Source organism: Lactuca saligna, chromosome 1 (genome assembly GCF_052625555.1).
Source record: "Lactuca saligna cultivar CGN05327 chromosome 1, ASM5262555v1, whole genome shotgun sequence".
NCBI lineage: Eukaryota > Viridiplantae > Streptophyta > Magnoliopsida > Asterales > Asteraceae > Lactuca > Lactuca saligna.
The window spans coordinates 134,714,691-134,736,308 of NC_136417.1; the positions used below are offsets into that span (position 1 = coordinate 134,714,691).

A 21,618-nucleotide genomic window follows, 5' to 3' on the forward strand; every position below is an offset into this window, starting at 1 on the left:
GGGGATAATGTAACAACCCGAAAATTCGTATCATTGCTTGTAACCCTTTTCGTAACTCATTTCGATAATCCAATCGTCGCTTCCAATTTCATTTCCAATTTCCATCATTTAATTAAGTCATTAACGTGTATTTTATATTATGACTTAATGGATGTCCTAATACCTTTAGAACTCATTCTAACGCCTCATATTAGTAATCGGATCATTTCTAGAATTAACCATATCGAGTTACGGCAACTTGATCGGGTGCGACCAAAAGCCCCGTCTAACGCCGGTATCGGGTAGAATTCCACCGTGTCCTGAACTTGGACATTATTTAAAGTGATCCAAGCTTCCATTTGAAGCTTTTGCTTCATCTCACAACTCTCTCTCTCTAACCTCTCTCCTAAATTCAAGTTTAAGGGTCCAAATCTCAAATTTAAGGCTTTTAATCACCAAGGTACCTTCCCTAACTTGTTATGCAACCTCTCTAGCCTTCAAATTCGAGTTTAAACCATGGATTAGGACCATTATCATGATTTTACGGCCCTAGAACAGTCCTAGGCTGTAAACTCATATAAAATGGATTTTTGAGCAACAAAACCCTTCCAAACCACAATTAGACCTTGGATATGGCTAGATGACTTTATGGAATGGAATTAGAATGCCTCAAACCATGATTTAGAGCCTTGTTCATGTGTTTACGGCCCTGGAGCATGCTTGGCCGTAAACACATATAAAGGGGGTTTTTAAGCCCTGAAACCCTTCCAAAACTCCAATAAGGTTTAGATACGACTTGTAGAATTATGGAATTGGCCTTGGAACACATTGAAAATTAATTTAGAGGAGTAAACTTGAGTTTACTGCCCAAGAACATGCTTGGGCCGTAAACTCATATTCTTGGCAAGTAAACTCCTTTAAATGTGTTAAGATGCCACTTAAACACACCTCAAACCTTGGGATAAATTCTAGAAGTGTCTACCATCAATTTTGAAGCCTAAAACATATAAAAACACCCCATCTAAAGAGTTCACGGCCATGAGGGGGTTCATGGGCCGTAAACTACAAAAATCATGCCAAAAGTCCCCTAAAATCCATACCAAGGCTTGTAAAAATTATTGGAATCACATATGATTAATCTAAGACCATTAAATCATCAATCTAAGGGGGTATAGGAGTTTACGGCCGTAAACTCCTTGTTTAGGGCCGTAAACTCCCTTTTGTAGTGTTATTGGTGATTTAATTCCTTCCAAAGCCTTAGACAAATTCATCCCAATTATCCCTCAAGTGTTATTGACCATTTTAGCACCATAAAGCACCCAAACATGAGTTCACGGCCGTGAACTCATGTGGGTATGGTATAAGAGGCCTAAAACTCAATAAGGAGTTTACTCTTGAAGAGTAAACTCAATTCCCAAGTCCCACGCATCAATACACGTCCGTAGATGTCACCCGGGTCACTCCAAACACTCGTTTTGAAGTGTTTTCGCTCATTGGAGTGTAATATCATATCTAATTAGAGTTTATAAATCTAATTAGATATATTTGTATACCATTTCGTATTACATAGGAACCTCGCGTGTTATCAAGCCTTGAATCAACACTTAGCATCCGGAACGTCGCATTTTCTCGTTTGGTGAGTTCATACCCCTACCCTTTTTTAATGGTTTTTAAATGTTTTTAGGGGGAATACAAGCAAAAGTACAAGAATATCTTGTACTTAAATTCATTATTTCATTTAAATGGTTTCATAATTTGCACACTTTTAAGAATCGGAAACCTATTAACAAACTGTTTTAACTTGCAGAATTGTTTGTTTAAACGATTTCAATTCTTATTATATACTGTTATGTTTCACAAATGATTGTTCACACTTATATTGATAGAAATCATAAAACATTGTAATGTCTTTAATAAAAGACCCTAGGCTCGAGAAGGACATGCACCATTAGAAAACATAAAACAATTGTAATGTCCTTAATAAAACAAGCACCATTAGAACTTAGTTAGTCATAGATACTACTTCTCTAGGCACGAGAAGTAAAGAGTAATCTTAAAGATTGGAGACACGTCCTCTATAACACTTCCTTGGCACGAGAGAGTGGAGGACTACCCCTGTAACCAGAATCTCCAGGAGGGAGAACGTGACTTGAGTGTATAGATCTATACGGGACTGACAATCCCGCACCTGGCTGCTAGCTACAGTCGAACCAAAAGGTTCAAGGGTGACGAAAGTCATAAAAAGGATACTGGCCCTGGCCCGAGTCATATCTAGTCTGAAGTATGGTTAAGGACTCGCAATCAAGATTATGAACACTTCACACTTAATTATTAGTTTTATGTACGTAATAAAACTAATGTACATTAAAGGATAATCAGACTTTCAGGAGAATTCATACACACACATTCAGAAAAATATGGGATTTTCCTGGGGATAACATTAAACATAATCAAAATCCGTATCAGTTCATATACACACATGTAGGAAAATATAGGATTTTCCTGGGTAACAGTAAAATGTAACCAGAAAAGTGTAACAAGTTAGATAACTAAACTTTTCAATTCACAAGAACAATCATGTTTTCATTGTACATCTTTTACTTTACATTTTGGATTTGGTAACCAACTTTCAAGAAAATATGGGATTTTCTTGGATAACCACTTTTTCAGGAAACCAAAGGAACTCGTACATTTTCAGAAAAACTAACCACTTATAAATTCACTAGCTTTATGCTGATTTTCAAACCGCTTGTATTCTCAGGTTCGCATTAGACAGGTACCCGACAATCTCTTTTGGCGAAGACGGAGTGCGTATAAGACTCGTCTCATTTTGTTCATATATACTATGTATCACATGTATAACTTACTCTTGAAACAAATGTAAACTTTTCTATATGTAATGTAATGGTTGTTTTACTTTACTTACTATGTGCATTGGATTTGATACTCAACGTGAAGTCCGCCCCGGAAATGTTTCCGCCTTCGGTTTTCGGGGTGTGACAGATAATGTGACAACCCATAAATTATTCCGTCGCTGTAACCCATTCCCGTCAGTAAAACCCGTTTGTCTTTCAATTTTTCCGGTAACATTTTTGGATTAGGTCATTTAATTTAAGACTTTTATAATGACCTCGTGAGTTCCACAATAGAAGTCTTTGCAATTTAAGCAAAGCTTTGATGGGCATTGTTTCATGCTTGAGTTCCACATTTGAAGTTTATGCAATTTAACAAAGCTGTGATGAGCATTTTTAATTCTTGAGTTCCACAATTGAAGTCTATTCAATTTAAGCAAAGCTTTGATGAGCATTGTTTGATTCTTGAGTTCAACCATAGAAGTCTATTCAATTTAGCAAAGCTTTGATGAGAGCATTGTTTCATTCTTGGTTTCCACATTGGAAGTCTATGCAATTTAGCAAAGCATTGATGAGCATTGTTTAATTCTTGACTTCCACAATAGAAGTAGTCTTCGCAATTTTGCAAAGCTTTGATGAGCATTGTTTCAATCCTGGTTTCCACATTGGAAGTCTATACAATTTAGCAAAGCATTTATGAGCATTGTTTAATTCTTAAGTTCCACAATAGAAGTCTATTCAATTTAGGCCAAGCTTTGATGAATATTGTTTGATTCTTGAGTTCCACAATAGAAGTCTATGCAATTTAAGCAAAGCTTTGATGAGCATTGTCTGATTCTTGAGTTCCACAATAGAAGTCTATTCAATTTAGCAAAGCTTTGATGAGCATTGTTTCATTCTTAGTTTCCACATTAGACGTCTATGCAATTTAGTAAAGCATTGATGAGCATTGTTTAATTCTTGAGTTCCACAATACAAGTAGTCTTCGCAATTTTGCAAAGGTTTTATGAGCATTGTTTAATTCTTGAGTTACACAATAGAAGTGTATGCAAATTAGGCAAAGCTTTGATAAGCATTGTTTCATTCTTAAGTTCCACATAAGAAGTCTGTGCAATTTAAGAAAGCTTTGACGAGGGTTGTTTAATTCTTGAGTTCCACAATAAAAGTCTATGCAATTTAAGCATAGTATTGATGGGCTTTGTTTCATTCTTGACTTCCGTATTAGAAGTCTATGCAATTTAGCAAAGATTTGATGAGCATTGTTTGATTCTAGAGTTCCACAATAGAAGTAGTCTTTGTAATTTCGCAAAGGTTTGATGAGCATTGTTTTATTCTTGAGTTCCACAATAGAAGTCTATGCAGTTTAAGTAAAGGTTTGATGAGCATTGTTTAATTCTTGAGTTCCACATTAGAAGTCTATGCATTTTAGCAAAGCATTGATGAGAATTGTTTAATTCTTTATTTCCCCAATAAAAGTAGTCTTTGCAATTTAGCAAATCATTGATGAGCATTGTTTAATTCTTTAGTTCCATAATAGAAGTGTATGCAACAAGCAAAGATTTGATGACCATTGTTTCATTCTTGAGTTCTAAAATAGAAGTCTATGCAATTTAGCAAAGCTTTGATGAGCATTGTTTATCTCTTGAGTTCTACAATAGAAGTTTATGTAATTTAAGCAAAGCTATTTTGTGTATTGTTTAATTCTTAACTTCCACAATAGAAGTCTATGCAATTTTGCAAAGCTTTGATGAGCATTGTTTAATTTTTGAGTTCCACGTTACAAGTCTATGCAATCTATACAAAGCTTTGATGAGTATTGTTTCATTCTTGAGTTCCACAATAGAATTCTATGCAATTTAAGCAAAGCCTTGATGAGGATTGTTTAATTTGAGTTCCACAATAGAAGTCTTTGCAATTTAAGGAAAGCTTTGATGAGCATTGTTTCATGCTTGAGTTCCACATTTGAAGTTTATGCAATTTAGCAAAGCTTTGATGAGCATCGTTTGATTCTTGAGTTCTGCAATAGAAGTCTATTCAATTTATTCAAAGCTTTGATGAACATTGTTTGATTCTTGAGTTCCACAGAAGAAGTCTATGCAATTTAAGCAAAGCTTTGATGAGCACTGTATGATTCTTGAGTTCCATAATAGAAGTCCATGCAATTTAGCAAAGTTTTTATGAGCAATTTTTCATTCTTGGTTTCCTCTTTGGAAGTCTATGCAATTTAGCAAAGCATTGATGAGCATTGTTTAATTCTTGAGTTCCATAATAGAAGTGTACGCAAATTAGGCAAAGCTTTGATGAGCATAGTTTCATTCTTGAGTTCCACATAAGAAGTCTATGCAATTTAAGAAAGCTTTGACGAGCGTTGTTTAATTCTTGAGTTCCACAATAAAAGTCTATGCAATTTAAGCATAGCATTGATGGGCTTTGTTTTATTCTTGACCTTCGCATTAGAAGTCTATGCATTTTAGCAAAGATTTGATCAGCATTGTTTGATTCTAGAGTTCCACAATAGAAGTACTCTTTGTAATTTCGCAAAGGTTTGATGAGCATTATTTTATTCTTGAGTTCCACAATAGAAGTCTATGTAGTTTAAGTAAAGGTTTGATGAGCATTGTTTAATTCTTGAGTTCCACATTAGAAGTCTATGCAATTTAGCAAAGCATTGATGAGCATTGTTTAATTCTTTATTTCCACCATAAAAGTAGTCTTTGCAATTTAGCAAAGCATTGATGAGCATTGTGTCACACCCCAAAACGAAGAACGGCAGAAACGTTCTGGGGCGGAGGACGTCATGTAAAGTATCACAACACAGTATAACAGTAAATAAGCAAACAACATCATCCATTGCATTAAATATATAATTTTAATACAAGTGTGTTTTGTATAGTTAAAGACACCAAAAATGTAAATCAAAATAATAAGATGAGTCTTGGATGCGCTCCGTCTTCTCAAAAGCCGGCCTCGGTACCTGTCTACTGACGACCTGAGAATACAAGTTATTTTGAAAGAGTTTATCAGCATTAAGCTGGTGAGTTCATAAGTAATTTGGTGTCGATGTTTGTATCAAAACGTTTGAACATGGTTCTAAAGTATGAGCTTGTAAACATTGGTGATAAAAGTATGTGAATGTTTGTAAGCGTTTGTAAAAGTTTTAATCTCTCAGAAAAACCTATATTTTCTATTAAAACTAGCCCTCTACCAAGGCGTAACTGTTTTGTACATTCGTTTATCGTAAAAGTGTGTAATTTTCCCAAGTGTAACTATCATTAACAAAATATAGTTTGTACATTAATGTTTAACTGAAATGATCACTAAATGTATATAAAGGATAAATTACTATAGTACTGTAGTGTTGTATTATAGGAACTACTTCTGTACTAACTACCTTAAACCGGATTTATATTAAGGTATCATGTGATTAATTGTACCATACTATCGACTAGAAACAACGACAAAGGTATGCTCGTAAAAAGTGATACATGTGTGGAAGTGATAAATTTTGAAAATGATAAAGGTTACAGTGGATTTGGGAGGAGACCATGGAATGCATGCTACCTTTAATGTGGCAGATCTTTCACCTTATCTTGATGATGATGGACTTGATGAATTGAGGTCAATTCCTTTCAAAGGGGGAGGGGATGATCCATGCATGGATTATGAAAGCTCAAAAGGTGATGGATTAGTGATTACTAATGGGCTAGAAGGTGGCTTGGGCTCAATGGTTGGGTTGTGCATGATAACCCACAAATTAAATTAGGGTTGCATGAAGGCTAGGGCAACATTTTTAAGGATTTATAAGTGCTAAAACCGTTACTTTTTACTTCATAAAGCCTCCTAGCCATTTTTATCACTCTTTGGTGGATTATGGTTACACTTTAATGCTTCTGATGGCACATTAATGCTTCTTATGGCTCCTTAATGACGTTTGGCACCCGCAGACCTGTAGGTCCGGCTGTAGCTAGCAGCAAGGTGTAGGATAGTCAATCCAGTATAGATCTATTCGCAAACTTACGCTCTCCCTCCAAGAGACTCTGGCTACAACTCGGGTCATGACATTTAAGGCATGCTCCGATACAGTGGATCACAATTCTATCAATGTATATATGTATATGTAATGTATTGTTACTCGTTCTAGTATCGTTGTATATGTTCTCTTTCTAGTATGGTTGTATATGTTCTTTTTCTAGTATAGTTGTATATGTTCTCTTTCTAGTATAGTTGTATATGCTCTTCTCCTAGTATAGTTGTATATGTACTCATAGTAATGTAATGTATATGTTCTCATAGTAGTATATGTTCTCATAGTAATAAGTATTGACTCATAAATGAACTGACTCATTGATCTAGCAATAGTATAAGTATGATCCTGTGCTACCCCGATGGTAGCTTACTAATGATGTAACTAGTACACATGAATATGGAAGCAATTTTATGTTTATATATGTACACATGATATATAATCAATATTGAAACGACCTTCGGATGACTACCCGATATCGCACCAGACCACATCCAAATGGAGGAAAAGGAAACAGGGTGGACGGCCTTCCTAAACCTTTTAAACATTGCTTATATAACTATACATATACGGGCATGCAATTTATTATAAGTATAACAAAGTTTAAGTAAAAGTATTTGATAAGTAAAAGAGTTTGTAAAGCAGTTGGAAGTAAAACAGTTTGATAAACAATTTGAACGGAAATAAAATCATTGGTTTTGTAGTTATTAATCACATGTGATTGATGTAATAACTATAATTATTCAACTTGTATTCCCCCCCCCCCCCCCCATAAAAGCATTTAAAACATTTAAAAGTATTTCAAAGGTTAACTAAAGGGGTATGGAGACTTGTACACACGCACGAGCCTAGTTATCATATAATGAACATATATATATATATATATATATATATATATATATATATATATATATATATATATATATATCTAATTAGCCAAATAATAACTAATAAGTTAAGTTGGGACACTCTAGAACATGAAAACACTTTGTATAAGTGTTATAAATCCTAAGGGTCGCATCTAAGTTGTTGTGGGACAAGGCTAAAGGGGTTTGGGGTTCCAAAAGACCTTATATAAGTTTTTACTCTTCATTAAACCCCACACAAGGAGTTTACGGTCGTAAACCCTTGAGTTTACGGCCGTAAGCTATCAAGCTTAATGATATTATGTGTTTTGAAGTGTTACTTGATTCCTAGTAGCAATTCTACTTGGTGGTTTAATCCTTGGACTAGTTTAGGGCATTAAGACACTCCTTTTAGGAGTTTTCGGCCCTAAGGCCATTTCCTTTTGATTTTACTGCCGTAAACTCATATGGAAATGGGTATTTTTATGTTTTCATGTCCTATACTCATTTAGGATAGGTTCTAGACAATTATCTAAGGCTAGTGAAGGCATTAGGCACACTTGGGTACCCTTCCTTGATGTTCAGGGCCCAAGAACCATTTCCCTTAGAGATTACGGCCGTAATCTCTCATGGGGATGGGTTTTTGATGTTTTAAGGTCCACAAATTAACTAGGAATAATTAGAGGCTATTGTCCAAGGCTTTAGGAGTGATTAAAGCACTCTTTGGCCTTTGAATTTGGAGTTCACTGTCCAAGAACTTCCTGGGCTGTGAACACCTAAATTTTGGTGTTCTTAAATGATTTCTAGTTTCAAATACACCTACATATAAGCCTAAGACAGTTACTTAACAAGGGGAAAGGACTAGGTAGCATTTAAGCCTCAAATAAGAGTTTACTCTCCAAGAACGTTCTTGGGCGGTAAACTCTCGAATCTCACAGTTTTGCTATGTAATCTATGTTATTAAACACATCATAAGCCATATAACACAACTAGAGAGAGGTACTCACGATTTGGGATGAAAACCCGAAGATCCGAGAGAGAGAGAGAGAAAATGGCTTTTCTCTAGTTGGAAATGTAACTAATCAAATAATTTGGTTAAGAATCATATATATAGTCCTGAAATTTTTGGCAGAAAATATTTTTATTTAAGAAATGGACTCTAATATCACAAGTTTTTTAAATACCCGAGTTGCACAAACCCATGTGCATCCATTCTCCTGATATCTCCTAAAATGTAAACCCTGAAATACTCAAACTTAATCGAAAAAGTCTGAAATTCACTGCACTGATCTAACTTCTATTGACTAGATAATGTTCGTACAGAATGGAAATTTCGGGTTGTCACACATTTTTAATTCTTCAGTTCCATAATAGAAGTGTATGCAATAAGCAAAGCTTTGATGAACATTGTTTCATTCTTGAGTTCTAAAATAGAAGTCTATGCAATTTAGCAAAGCTTTGATGAGCATTGTTTATCTCTTGAGTTCTACAATAGAAGTCTATGCAATTTAAGCAAAGCTATTTTGTGTATTGTTTAATTCTTAAGTTACACAATAGAAGTCTATGCAATTTTGCAAAGCTTTGATGAGCATTGTTTAATTCTTGAGTTCCACGTTACAAGTCTACGCAATCTATACAAAGCCTTGATGAGTATTGTTTCATTCTTGAGTTCCACAATAGAATTCTATGCAATTTAAGCAAAGCTTTGATGAGGAGTGTTTAATTTGAGTTCCACAATAGAAGTCTTTGCAATTTAAGGAAAGCTTTGATGAGCATTGTTTGATGCTTGAGTTCCACATTTGAAGTTTATGCAATTTAGCAAAGCTTTGATGAGCATCGTTTGATTCTTGAGTTCCACAATAGAAGTCTATTCAATTTATTCAAAGCTTTGATGAGCATTGTTTGATTCTTGAGTTCCACAAAAGAAGTCTATGCAATTTATGCAAAGCTTTGATGAGCACTGTTTGATTCTTGAGTTCCATAATAGAAGTCCATGCAATTTAGCAAAGTTTTTATGAGCATTGTTTCATTCTTGGTTTCCTCTTTGGAAGTCTATGCAATTTAGCAAAGCATTGATGAGCATTGTTTAATTCTTGAGTTCCACAATAGAAGTGTATGCAAATTAGGCAAAGCTTTGATGAGCATAGTTTCATTCTTTTTTTTTTTTTTGGAAAAGAGCCAAAGCTCAACAAACTTTATTAAAAAGAATAAAAGAATACAAATACAAATAAATAAAGAACAACCCAAAAACACTACTCAATCCAACCTATCCATAACCAACTTCCTAACCATTTTTAACCCCCTCAATAAACCTCCAAGTACCCCAAAAAACCCTAAAATTCATGAGACTACACCAAGGACTTATTGAATGTGGGAAAAAAGGTAACTTCAACCCCTTGCAAATTTTATACCACTTAACAACATTATAACCAATGCAAGAGGAATGGCCCTTAAAAAAACCCACAGTCCAACAGTGAAGACTTAAAAACCAAATCCATAAAGGTCCAATCCCAATCATACTAAAGCCAAATTTAATGAACCAAAAAACATAAGACACATTAAACAATTTCCACTGCAGAAACTTCACGATATCAAACCAGCATCTTTTTCTTCCTATCAGCTCTTGTATCCACCCTCTGTTGCTCCATCTAATATCCTTTATCATCATAATATAACTCCTCAAATTGAACCTCCTGCTATACGCAATGCTAACTTCAACAAGCTTGTCGATCAACAGCAATAAGATCATCCTGCAGTCAAAAAACAAGAAATAGATGGAGCACCAAACCCACCATAAAATTAGAACCAGTTGCAGACTAGACATGGCATCATGTAACAACCCGAAATTTGTTCGTCGCCAAAACCCGTTCTACCCGGAAAGTCGCCGTTATCGGATTCGTTCCGTTTTCTCTTTGGAGTTAATTGTATAAACTTATATGTTTATTTTATTCTAATGGGTGTCTAAATCACTCAGGAACTTATGTTATTAGCCCAAAAACATTTATTTCATAAGTTTTAAAAATGTTCCCGTCGTGTGACGGAAACTCAATCGGGTACGACCAAAAGTCGCGTTTAACGTCGGTATCGGGTAGAATTCCACTGCGTGCAAATTTTAGGAACTATATAAACGTGCTTTAGCTTTCATTTGAAGCTTTTCCTTCTCTCACTACTCTCTCTCTAACCTCTCTCCAAAAATCCAAAGATTAAGGGTCCAAAACTCAATTTTAAGGCTTCAAAACCTTAAGGTACCTTTCTATCCTTAATCTAAAGCATGTTTGGCTTCCAAATTCGAGATTTAAACATGAAATGGGACACAATGTATGAGTTTACGGCCCAGGAAGGTGCCTAGGCCGTAAACACCAAAAATGATGGGTTTTGAGCCCTTAAACCCCTCCTTGACTAGTTTGGACTTTAGATATGGCTATGGGACTTCAAGATATGGACTCTAAACATGTAAAACATAATTTTTGTGATGTTTGAAGGAGTTTACGGCCAAGGATCATTCTTGGGCCGTAAACTCATATAATTAGGGTTTTCATGCCCTTAAACCCTTCCAAATCACTTCTATGGCTTAGATATGAATTATAGGACCTTGGTTTTAGCATTTGGACACTTGAAACATGAATTTTGGGGGATGTAGATGAGTTTACGGCCAAGGTGAGTGCTTGGGCCATAAACTCCCCAAAACTTGACATAAATCCAATTCTAAGGTGTTAGAAAGCCATCCAACACCAGCAAAAGCGTTGGAATAAATCAAGGGACCAACCAAAAATACTTTAAGGGCCTAAAACACATCATTTGTAGGATTTCTAAGAGTTTACGGCCAAGGCTTGTTCTTGGGCCATAAACTCCAATATTTTTGGTGTTAGAATGCAAACTAAACACCCCTAAGGCCCTTAGATGAATTTTAGAAGTCCTTCTATGCAAGTTTTAGACCTTGAAACACTTTGTAGCACCCTATAGAAGAGTTTACGGCCATGAGGGGGGTCTCATGGGCCGTAAACTCCATAAACACCCCAAATGTCCCTTGCAAACTCATGATAGGCCTTGGATTGATTCTACCAATCACATGTGATTTGTTATGGAACCATTTAACATCATTTTCATGGAAAAATAGGGGTTTACGGCCATGGAGCCATGCTAGGCCGTCAACTCCCATAAAGGGGGTCTATTTGATGTTTTGTAATCATTCCAAGTCCTTAAACCAAGTTTAGAAATTATCCCCTAAGTGTTGGAAGTCCAAATTGCACCATAAACCACTCATCATGAGTTTACGGCCGTAAACTCATGGGGAATGGGTGTTTTGGCCATAAACTCCCTAAGGGGGGATGTTTCTTTGATGTCCCAACTCATTTCCCAAGTCCCTTGCTTCATTCATGTCCCTAAACACCACCCGGGTCCCTCAAAACACTTGTATCGGAGTGTTAACGCGACTTGAAGCATTTGTCCCTATCCAACAATCAATCTAAGTCCTAATTAGATACAAATGTGTATCTTTACATCATAATTAGGAACCTCGTGTGTTTACAAGTTCCAGATCAACTCTTAGCATCCAAACCGTCTCATACCTCGTCCGGTGAGTTCATACCCCTACGGCTTTTTCACTGTTTTCAATGTTTTCAGGGGGGAATACAAGCAAACTATAACTGTTTTCCAATGACAACATTGATATGTTTCAAACAATATCTGACAAACTTATAAACTCTTTTACTCCTTATGTATTATGCTGAGCATAAGGAATGACTATTCGATTTCAACTAAATGGATTTTAGTTAAGGAAACAATCAAACTAATCAAATTATTATGGGAATAATTTGGGGGTCTTTACTGTTCTTTCTATCGTATACAGATATCTATACCAAGTTATTAGATAAACTATGTCTGATTCAGTTTATCTCCGTATCATTTGAATATATTATCAGATAATTTCATGTATGTATCTATAGTTACTGTACTATGTTTCATAATCTACTGTATGTCGATATCTTATGAGAACCCTGTGAATAGTTTAGTACTGGTTTGTGAGATAGTCACTACCCTTTTATGGATGATCAGTAAATCCTCCCCGGAAGTGTAACCAGAGTCTCCTGGAGGGAGAGCGCGGAATTTGTGAATAGATCTATTCGGGACTGACAATCCCACACCTTAACTGCTAGCTACAGTTAGGCGGGCACGCCTGGGGTGACAAATTTCTGGATATCATTTCGACGTCTGACAAACATCAAGGAGGTCACGTTGTCGTATTAGTATGGTTACCCGACTCACAACATGTAGTAATATCAGCTTATTCACAGTTTGGGTTTAGAACTATATCTCGTTCGGGATAGTGATCCCATGGTTTTGCATCTATATTTTATATTTCTTTCGGGATGGTGATCCCATGAACCAAACTATTTTGTATCTAGTTCGGGATAGTGATCCCATGGTTTTATGCTTATAACTTATACGGGATGTCTTTCCCCATGGTCTTTAACTATATCTTATACGGGATAGTGATCCCATGGTTTTGTGACTATATCTTATACGGGATAGCGATCCCATGGTTTTGTATCTATAACTTATACGGGATAGTGATCCCATGGTTTTCTAAATCTATATCTTATACGGGATAGTGATCCCATGTTTTTGTATCTATAACTTATACGGGATAGTGATTCCCATGGTTTTCCAAATTTGTATCTTATTCGGGATAGTGATCCCATGGTTTTAAATCTATATTTACATATATACATCAACTTATCTCGTGTTTAGTCCGGGATGATAGTCCCATGATCTTAAACCTGTACTTTCAAATGTGTCAAACTATCTTATATGTCTTTCGAGATAGTGATCCCAAGATTTTCATTATATAGTTTTGTGTGTTAAACTATACTTTGTGTTATACAACCGATCTTACAATTAGGAAAATATGGGATTTTCCTGGGGTAAAATACAATACATAATCAAATTGGTAACAAGTGATAACTTAACCAACTTCACATAAGAAAATATGGGATTTTCTTGGATAACAAGTATTTTCGGAAACTAAAGGAAATCGATACATTTTCATAAACCAAAACCGCTTATGAACTCACCAGCTTTATGCTGATTTTCAAACCGCTTGTATTCTCAGGTCCAAGTTAGACAGGTACCCGGTGATCTCTTTTGATGAAGACGGAGTGCGTAGAAGACTCGTCTCAACTTTTGTTAATATGATGCATATGTATATCTTGTATAACTTTACTTTTGAAACAAATGTAAACTTTCATATATATGTAATGTAATGTTTGTTTACTGTGATTACTATGTACATTGGATTTGATACACAACTTGGAGTCAACCCCGGAGACGTTTCCGCCTTTGGTTTTCGGGGTGTGAGAGATTGGTATCAGAGCCCTTGTTTATAGTGAACAGAGTATACCAAACCTTACATGGTATAAAACTATAAACACTAAAGGGCCTCAGTGCTCTGAATTAAAAGTATCTTCAAAACTACAAGTATTTTCAAAAGTATACAAGTATACCGAATCGTCGAAATCCGTAACTTCAAGTAGAACAAAACATAAGTAAATGGGTGTTGTACACTGCGGTTAAACCTGGGCAGTTATGTAGTCGTGTCTAGGGTCAATATAGCCTGGCCAACTATATTCATTCGAGACACGGCCAACATGTGCTTGGGAGTGACTGTGGTACGCCGCATGCCTAAAACTTACCTAATATCTCAAACAACAAATCACCACTACAGCGAACCATGAAATACTATGGGAGTATTCCTCGAGCCAAATCCTTCATAGAAAATCCTCGTATACGCGATGTTACTTGATCATTCCGCTAGCGATAAAATGTTATGTCTTGATAACTCTTTCCTGCTTTATCGCTTAGTATGATGCTATATTTGTCTTGATGAGATATCCCCTGTTCCATATCTCTTGATTCAATTCAGAGGACTTATAATCCTCTCTTTCCTGATCTTTTTAGATCAAGATGCCTCCGAGAAAGAGACCCAGCTCGAAGAACAATGATAATCCTCCTCCGCCACCACCTTCTCCTCAATTTGATCTCGCATCACTTCAAACAGTTCTGACTGCTGCAATGGTGGCAGCTATGTCTCAAATGAATCCCGGTGGCTCCGGAGGTGGTCCCCAGCCACAAAACCCAGAAGGCAGCCAGGAACACCGAAGAGGGGGTTCCTACAAAGACTTCATGAACGCGAAACCCACAACCTTTGATGACACTGGAGGTGTCATTTCCCTGACTCGATGGTTCGAGAAAATCGAGTCAATTTTCGAAATATGTGCCTGTTCGGAGTCTGACAAAGTCAAGTTTGCCGCCTGCACGTTCCTTGACAAAGCCCTGACTTGGTGGAACGGCCGAGTCAAATCCTTAACCTTACCTGTAGCAAACGCCATGGGTTGGGAAGTTATGAAGGAGCTTCTTCTCGCAGAGTACTGCCCTCGGGGCGAAATTCAGAAATTAGAACACGAACTTTGGAACCTTAAGATGAAGGGTTCCAACATAACAGCTTATACTTCAAGATTCGATGACCTGGCATTACTCTGTCCGGGAATGGTTACCCCGGAGAGTAAAAAGATCGAGAGATTCATTTGGAGATTGACCCAACCAACAAAGGGAATGTCTTAGCTGCGAAGCCGGACACGTACGACAGCGCTAAATGCCTTGCGAAAATCTTGATCGATCACGAAGACAACTCTGATGAGGAAACTACCACTCCTGAATCGGACACAAGTGGAGGTGAAAGTAAAAAGAAATCTCGGAACAAGCGAAAGGCCCAGAGTACGAGAGGGTCTTCGAAGAAACAACAAACGGTAGCAGTCCATGCTGCTACTGCCCCTGTTGCTGTCTCAGCTGTCGGTTCTACAGCCCAAACTCCCACCAGTGGATACACTGGTACCCTTCCATGGTGTGGTAAGTGCAACTACCATCACCGCATCCCTGGTCCATGTCGCGAAAGGAGCTGCGACAACTGTGGCAAGAAGGGCCATCTGTCTCGAACCTGTAGAAAACCAGCCGAATCAACGAACCAATCATCGGGAGCAGGAATCAGTCCGGCCTGCTACAATTGTGGTGAAACAGGACACTTCAAAAGGAACTGTCCCAAAGCAGCTACCACCACTGATCCCTCTGTCGCCGCAGGTAATCCTCTCTTTGATAACTCTTATACCTGCAACTCTTTTCGATTCCCGTGTTTAGAGGGAAACATGTTATCTATCTATTCGAACGTTTTCTAAGCTCAATTCCTCGTATGTGATCGAAATGTGCATCATCGAGACGACTAACCAATGAGATTGAGAACACTAACTTCGCGCCTATAGATTGAATCCTCGGTCCGGAGGACTATTCTATTCCATTTGGTTAAATGAGAAACCTTTCACGAAAATACTTTGATGCTACGTTTAACATGGAATGACGGAGTCTCATTCATGTTGTTATCCTGGTTTCGAGAGGGTCGCCTGTCTATATCTTTTCCTCGACCTAACTCTCATGATCTTCGGCATCGAACTTTCGTATTGTTTCATGCTTTAAAACTCAAGAGTTTTCCTGGTACGAATTACCACGTTCCTCGTTTCTGTGATCATTGAGAAACGAGAAGTTAGTAGCTCTTTCTACTAAATGTCTGTCCCGAAGAGTTTCCGGGAATTTCATTCGAACATCTAAAGTTTAGTGATCCCACGTTCCTCGTTTATGCTTATAACTTATACGGGATGTCTTTCCCCATGGTCTTTAACTATATCTTATACGGGATAGTGATCCCATGGTTTTGTGACTATATCTTATATGGGATAGTGATCCCATGGTTTTGTATCTATAACTTATACGGGATAGTTATCCCATGGTTTTCTAAATCTATATCTTATACGGGATAGTGATCCCATGTTTTTGTATCTATAACTTATACGGGATAGTGATTCCCATGGTTTTCCAAATTTGTATCTTATTCGGGATAGTGATCCCATGGTTTTAAATCTATATTTACATATATACATCAACTTATCTCGTGTTTAGTCCGGGATGATAGTCCCATGATCTTAAACCTGTACTTTCAAATGTGTCAAACTATCTTATATGTCTTTCGGGATAGTGATCCCAAGATTTTCATTATATAGTTTTGTGTGTTAAACTATACTTTGTGTTATACAACCGATCTTACAATTAGGAAAATATGGGATTTTCCTGGGGTAAAATACAATACATAATCAAATTGGTAACAAGTGATAACTTAACCAACTTCACATAAGAAAATATGGGATTTTCTTGGATAACAAGTATTTTCGGAAACTAAAGGAAATCGATACATTTTCATAAACCAAAACCGCTTATGAACTCACCAGCTTTATGCTGATTTTCAAACCGCTTGTATTCTCAGGTCCAAGTTAGACAGGTACCCGGTGATCTCTTTTGATGAAGACGGAGTGCGTAGAAGACTCGTCTCAACTTTTGTTAATATGATGCATATGTATATCTTGTATAACTTTACTTTTGAAACAAATGTAAACTTTCATATATATGTAATGTAATGTTTGTTTACTGTGATTACTATGTACATTGGATTTGATACACAACTTGGAGTCAACCCCGGAGACGTTTCCGCCTTAGGTTTTCGGGGTGTGACACTCTGGCACGTATCACAATATTGTCCGCTTTGGGCCACTCGACACGAGAACTTCCCAGGGGGTCACCCATCCCGGTACTACTCCCGCCCGAGCACGCTTAACTGCAGAGTTCTTATGGGATCTGCTGCCCTCACGGCTTTAAAACGCGTTGTGATAAGGAAGGTATCCACACCCCTTATAACTAGATGTTTCGTTCTCCTTCCAAGCCGATGTAGGATCAGGTGCAACCCACCTTCACCCCCCATTATAGGGTTCGACGTCCCCGTCGAACACATCGACCCGTGCCCTGGCTCTGATACCATTTCTAACACCCCCCTCTGGCACGTATCACAATATTGTCCGCTTTGGGCCACTCGGCACGAGAACTTCCCAGGGGGTCACCCATCCCGGTACTACTCCCGCCCGAGCACGCTTAACTGCAGAGTTCTTATGGGATCTGCTGCCCTCACGGCTTTAAAATGCGTTGTGATAAGGAAGGTATCTACACCCCTTATAAGTAGATGTTTCGTTCTCCTTCCAAGCCGATGTAGGATCAGGTGCAACCCACCTTCACCCCCCATTATAGGGTTCGACGTCCCCGTCGAACACATCGACCCGTGCCCTGGCTCTGATACCATTTGTAACACCCCCTCTGGCACGTATCACAATATTGTCCGCTTTGGGCCACTCGGCACGAGAACTTCCCAAGTGGTCACCCATCCCGGTGCTACTCCCGCCCGAGCACGCTTAACAGCAGATCATTAGTCATAACATCACTGACTAAAGAATTATCATTAAATCCATTTCTAATCCAATCCCTCCTAGCAATAATTGTACTTAAAATACCAATTGGATGCCACCAATCATGCCACAATGAAGTATTCCTCCCATTACCAATACATGAAGCAACATGAGATCTAATAGTTTTCCTCAAATCCAAAAATCTCTTCCAAGTCCAATTCATACTTTTCTTTTGCCATATATCCCAAAAATTCCTTTTACCAATATAATTTTCTCTCACCCATTGAACCCACAGAGAGTTTTTGTTATTAATCAAATTCCAAACATGTTTGGTTAACAAAGCATCATTCCAGAATCTCAAATTCTTAATTCCAAGACCTCCATTAATCTTTGGTTTACAAACATCACTCCATTTAACCTTGGCTTTCCCTTTGACCACTTCTCCTTTAGCCCACAGGAAACTTCTGCAAATCGATTCAATCTCCTTAGTTGTAGCAATAGGAATTTTGAAAATAGAAGCCCAATAAACATGAGTTGAAGCCAAAGCAGAATTTATGAGCTGTAACCTTCTAGCAAAAGAAAGCATCTTGTTTTTCCAATTATACAGTTTCAATTTAATCTTATCGACAAGAGCTTTACAATCTTTTTTGAACAGAGTATTCACACACATGGGTATTCCAAGATATTTAAAGGGAATTTTACCAATATCAAAAGGTAAAATACCCAAAATAATCCTTCTCATGTTTGGATTCACACAACTAAAGTAAATCTGGCTCTTCTCCATACTCGCTTTCAGCCCCCAAACAATCTTAAAATCGTCAAGAGCAGACTTTATCACTCTCGCAGAATTCCCATTGCCATAAGCAAACACTACAAGATCATCTACAAAACATAAATGAGTAATTTTCTGATTTTCACATTTGCAATGTTATTTGAATCTATTGCTATCATCTATTTTCTTCAGCAATATTAAATTGAAAACCTCCATAACCAAAGTGAACAAGTAAGGAGATAAAGGATCTCCCTGCCTCAGCCCCCTTTTTCCTTCAAAGTATCCATGGTCTTCTCCATTAAAATTCAGCATAAACCAAGGGGAAGAAGTACATGCCATGATCCAATTAACCATGATCGGATGAAATCCAAATTCCAACAGGATCCTCTTAAGAAATTTCCAATCCACAGTGTCGTACGCCTTTTGAATATCAATCTTTAAGGTGCATTTCGGCCTTCCTTTCTTATTTTTATACCCCACCATCAATTCTTGAGCAAGCAGAATATTATCAAGAATTGATCTCCCTTGAATAAAAGCGGATTGATTTTTGCTAACAATATCACCTAAGTTGTTCCTTATTCTGTTAACAATTATCTTGCTGATACACTTATAAAAAGTGTTGCAACAAGCAATAGGCCTAAATTCAGTGACTTTTCTTGGACTATCCACTTTAGGAATTAGCACAATCCTAGTGGCATTAATACCCTTCAATAATTTCCCAATCCAGAAAAATTCCCTCATAGCTTTGCATATATCTGGCCCAACAATATTCCAAGCACTCTTATAGAATTTAGAAGAAAACCCATTAGGTCCAGGGGCATGGTTATCAGCAATATCGAACATAGCCATTTTAACTTCATCATCAGTAACTACCCTTATCATATTCATCGCCACATTTCTATCCAGCTTATAATGAAAAGAAATATCATTAAGAATAGATAAATCTGTGTCATCTTCACATCCCAAGAAATTCTTAAAATGATTAACAAAATTTTCCTTCATCGTATTCCCCCTAATCCATCTTCCATCCTCATCAAGCACCATCAAAATTCGATTCTTGTTATTCCTGCTTTTCAAACAATTGTGAAAATACTTCGTATTATTATCCCCCTCAACTAACCATTTGATCTTTGATCTTTGAGAAAGCAACTTTTCTTCATCATTACAAGCAACACTATATTCAAAAAGAATATTAGCATGCTCCTCCCTATATTTAGCATTATAAGGCTCTTGATGAATTTTCATTTGAATATTCCCCAACTCCTTCCTCAACTCTTTAATTTTCAATCCCGAACCTCTAAATTTGTTACACAACTGTCTACAACACTTTTTCAACAGTTTCAGCTATTGAGTAACTTTGAACATAAAAAAACCTTCAATATTTGAAGACCAAATATCCTTAACCATAGGCAAAAATTCATCTTTATCCGTAATAAAATTGGCAAATCTGAATGAAGATTTCCATCTCAATTTACAATTAGGGATTATTAAAACAGCAGGATAATGATCAGAAATTCTGTACGGTTTGAAAGCTGCATGAGCTAGAGGATGATCAGACATGAACTTCAAATTAGCCATAACCCTATCCAACTTCTTCAAAATACCTTTGTTACCAGCTGGAGCTTTATTCCAAGTGAACTGAAAACCTGTACTATTCAAATCTTCAACTTCAATAAAATTGATGCAATCAGAAAATTCATCAACACCCTTTAGCATTTTAGAACATCCTTCTGAATAATCAGACTCTTTTAAAGCAACATTAAAATCACCCAATAAACACCAAGCTTCTTTTTTCACAGTTAGGCTAAATTTTTTCAAATCTTCCCATAATACCCTTCTTTCAATATATCTAGAAGCAGCATAGATAAATGAAAGAAACATACTATACCCAGAATCCATGAATTTAACGAAACAATGAATCACCTGTTTAGATTGAGAAATGACCATAATTTCAAATAATTTTGGATCCCATCCAACAATTATTCTTGTGCCACCTTCACAAGAACTGCTATTAGAAATCCAATCCCATTTCCCAAAAGTTCTGTAACACACATTCTTTAAATTTAAACAATTGACATGGGATTCAACCACAACACATATCCCCAGGTTATTATCCTTAATAACATCAATAACCTCTTTTTGCTTAACAGTTTTATTCAGCCCCCTAACATTCCAAACACCAATCGACATCATTGGATAACAACATTATTCTTGGCATTTACCATCTCAAATGCCTGAGAAGAACCATCCTTGCTGTTGCTATTATCATTCCTTGTGTTATCCACTTTATTTTCATTGTTACCCATATCTAAATCTTCTTTTCTAATTCCCGTAGAATGAATCAAATCTTTATTCAATCTGCTATCATCAATAGTTGATTGAAAACAAATCATATTATCAGAAAGAATACCAATCTTATCACCTTTATCATCCTCTTCCATTCCAATTATAACATCCTCATCAATCAACCCCAATACTTCAAAACTGTTTTTATTGCATTTATCATTTTTCTTATCCATCTTCTTATTTTCCTCTTTTCCGCTTACCTTCTTTTCATTTTCCCTCTGCTTATTTTCTCCCTTACAGCTCCTATCATTATTATCGTATTGCCCAGAAACCTTCTCATATCTTTTATTTTTCTCCATATTCCAGTGACTTACCCCTTTATTATTCCAACTCCCATTTTGCCCCCGACCATTTCCACCTCTATTCCAATTTTGTCCCCTGAATTTGTTTCCCACTCTTGAAAAATTACTCCTTCCATTGTAGTTTTGATTAACATTATTAGTTGAATTCACCAATGATTTACTAGTAC

At 36.9% G+C, this 21,618-nt stretch overlaps 1 pseudogene; it reads right to left on the minus strand.

The window, feature by feature from the left end:
- Positions 1 to 17,344: 17,344 nt before the first annotated feature.
- On the minus strand, positions 17,345 to 17,462 carry LOC145027790 (5S ribosomal RNA; annotated as a pseudogene).
- Between the last annotated feature and the right edge of the window lie 4,156 nt (positions 17,463 to 21,618).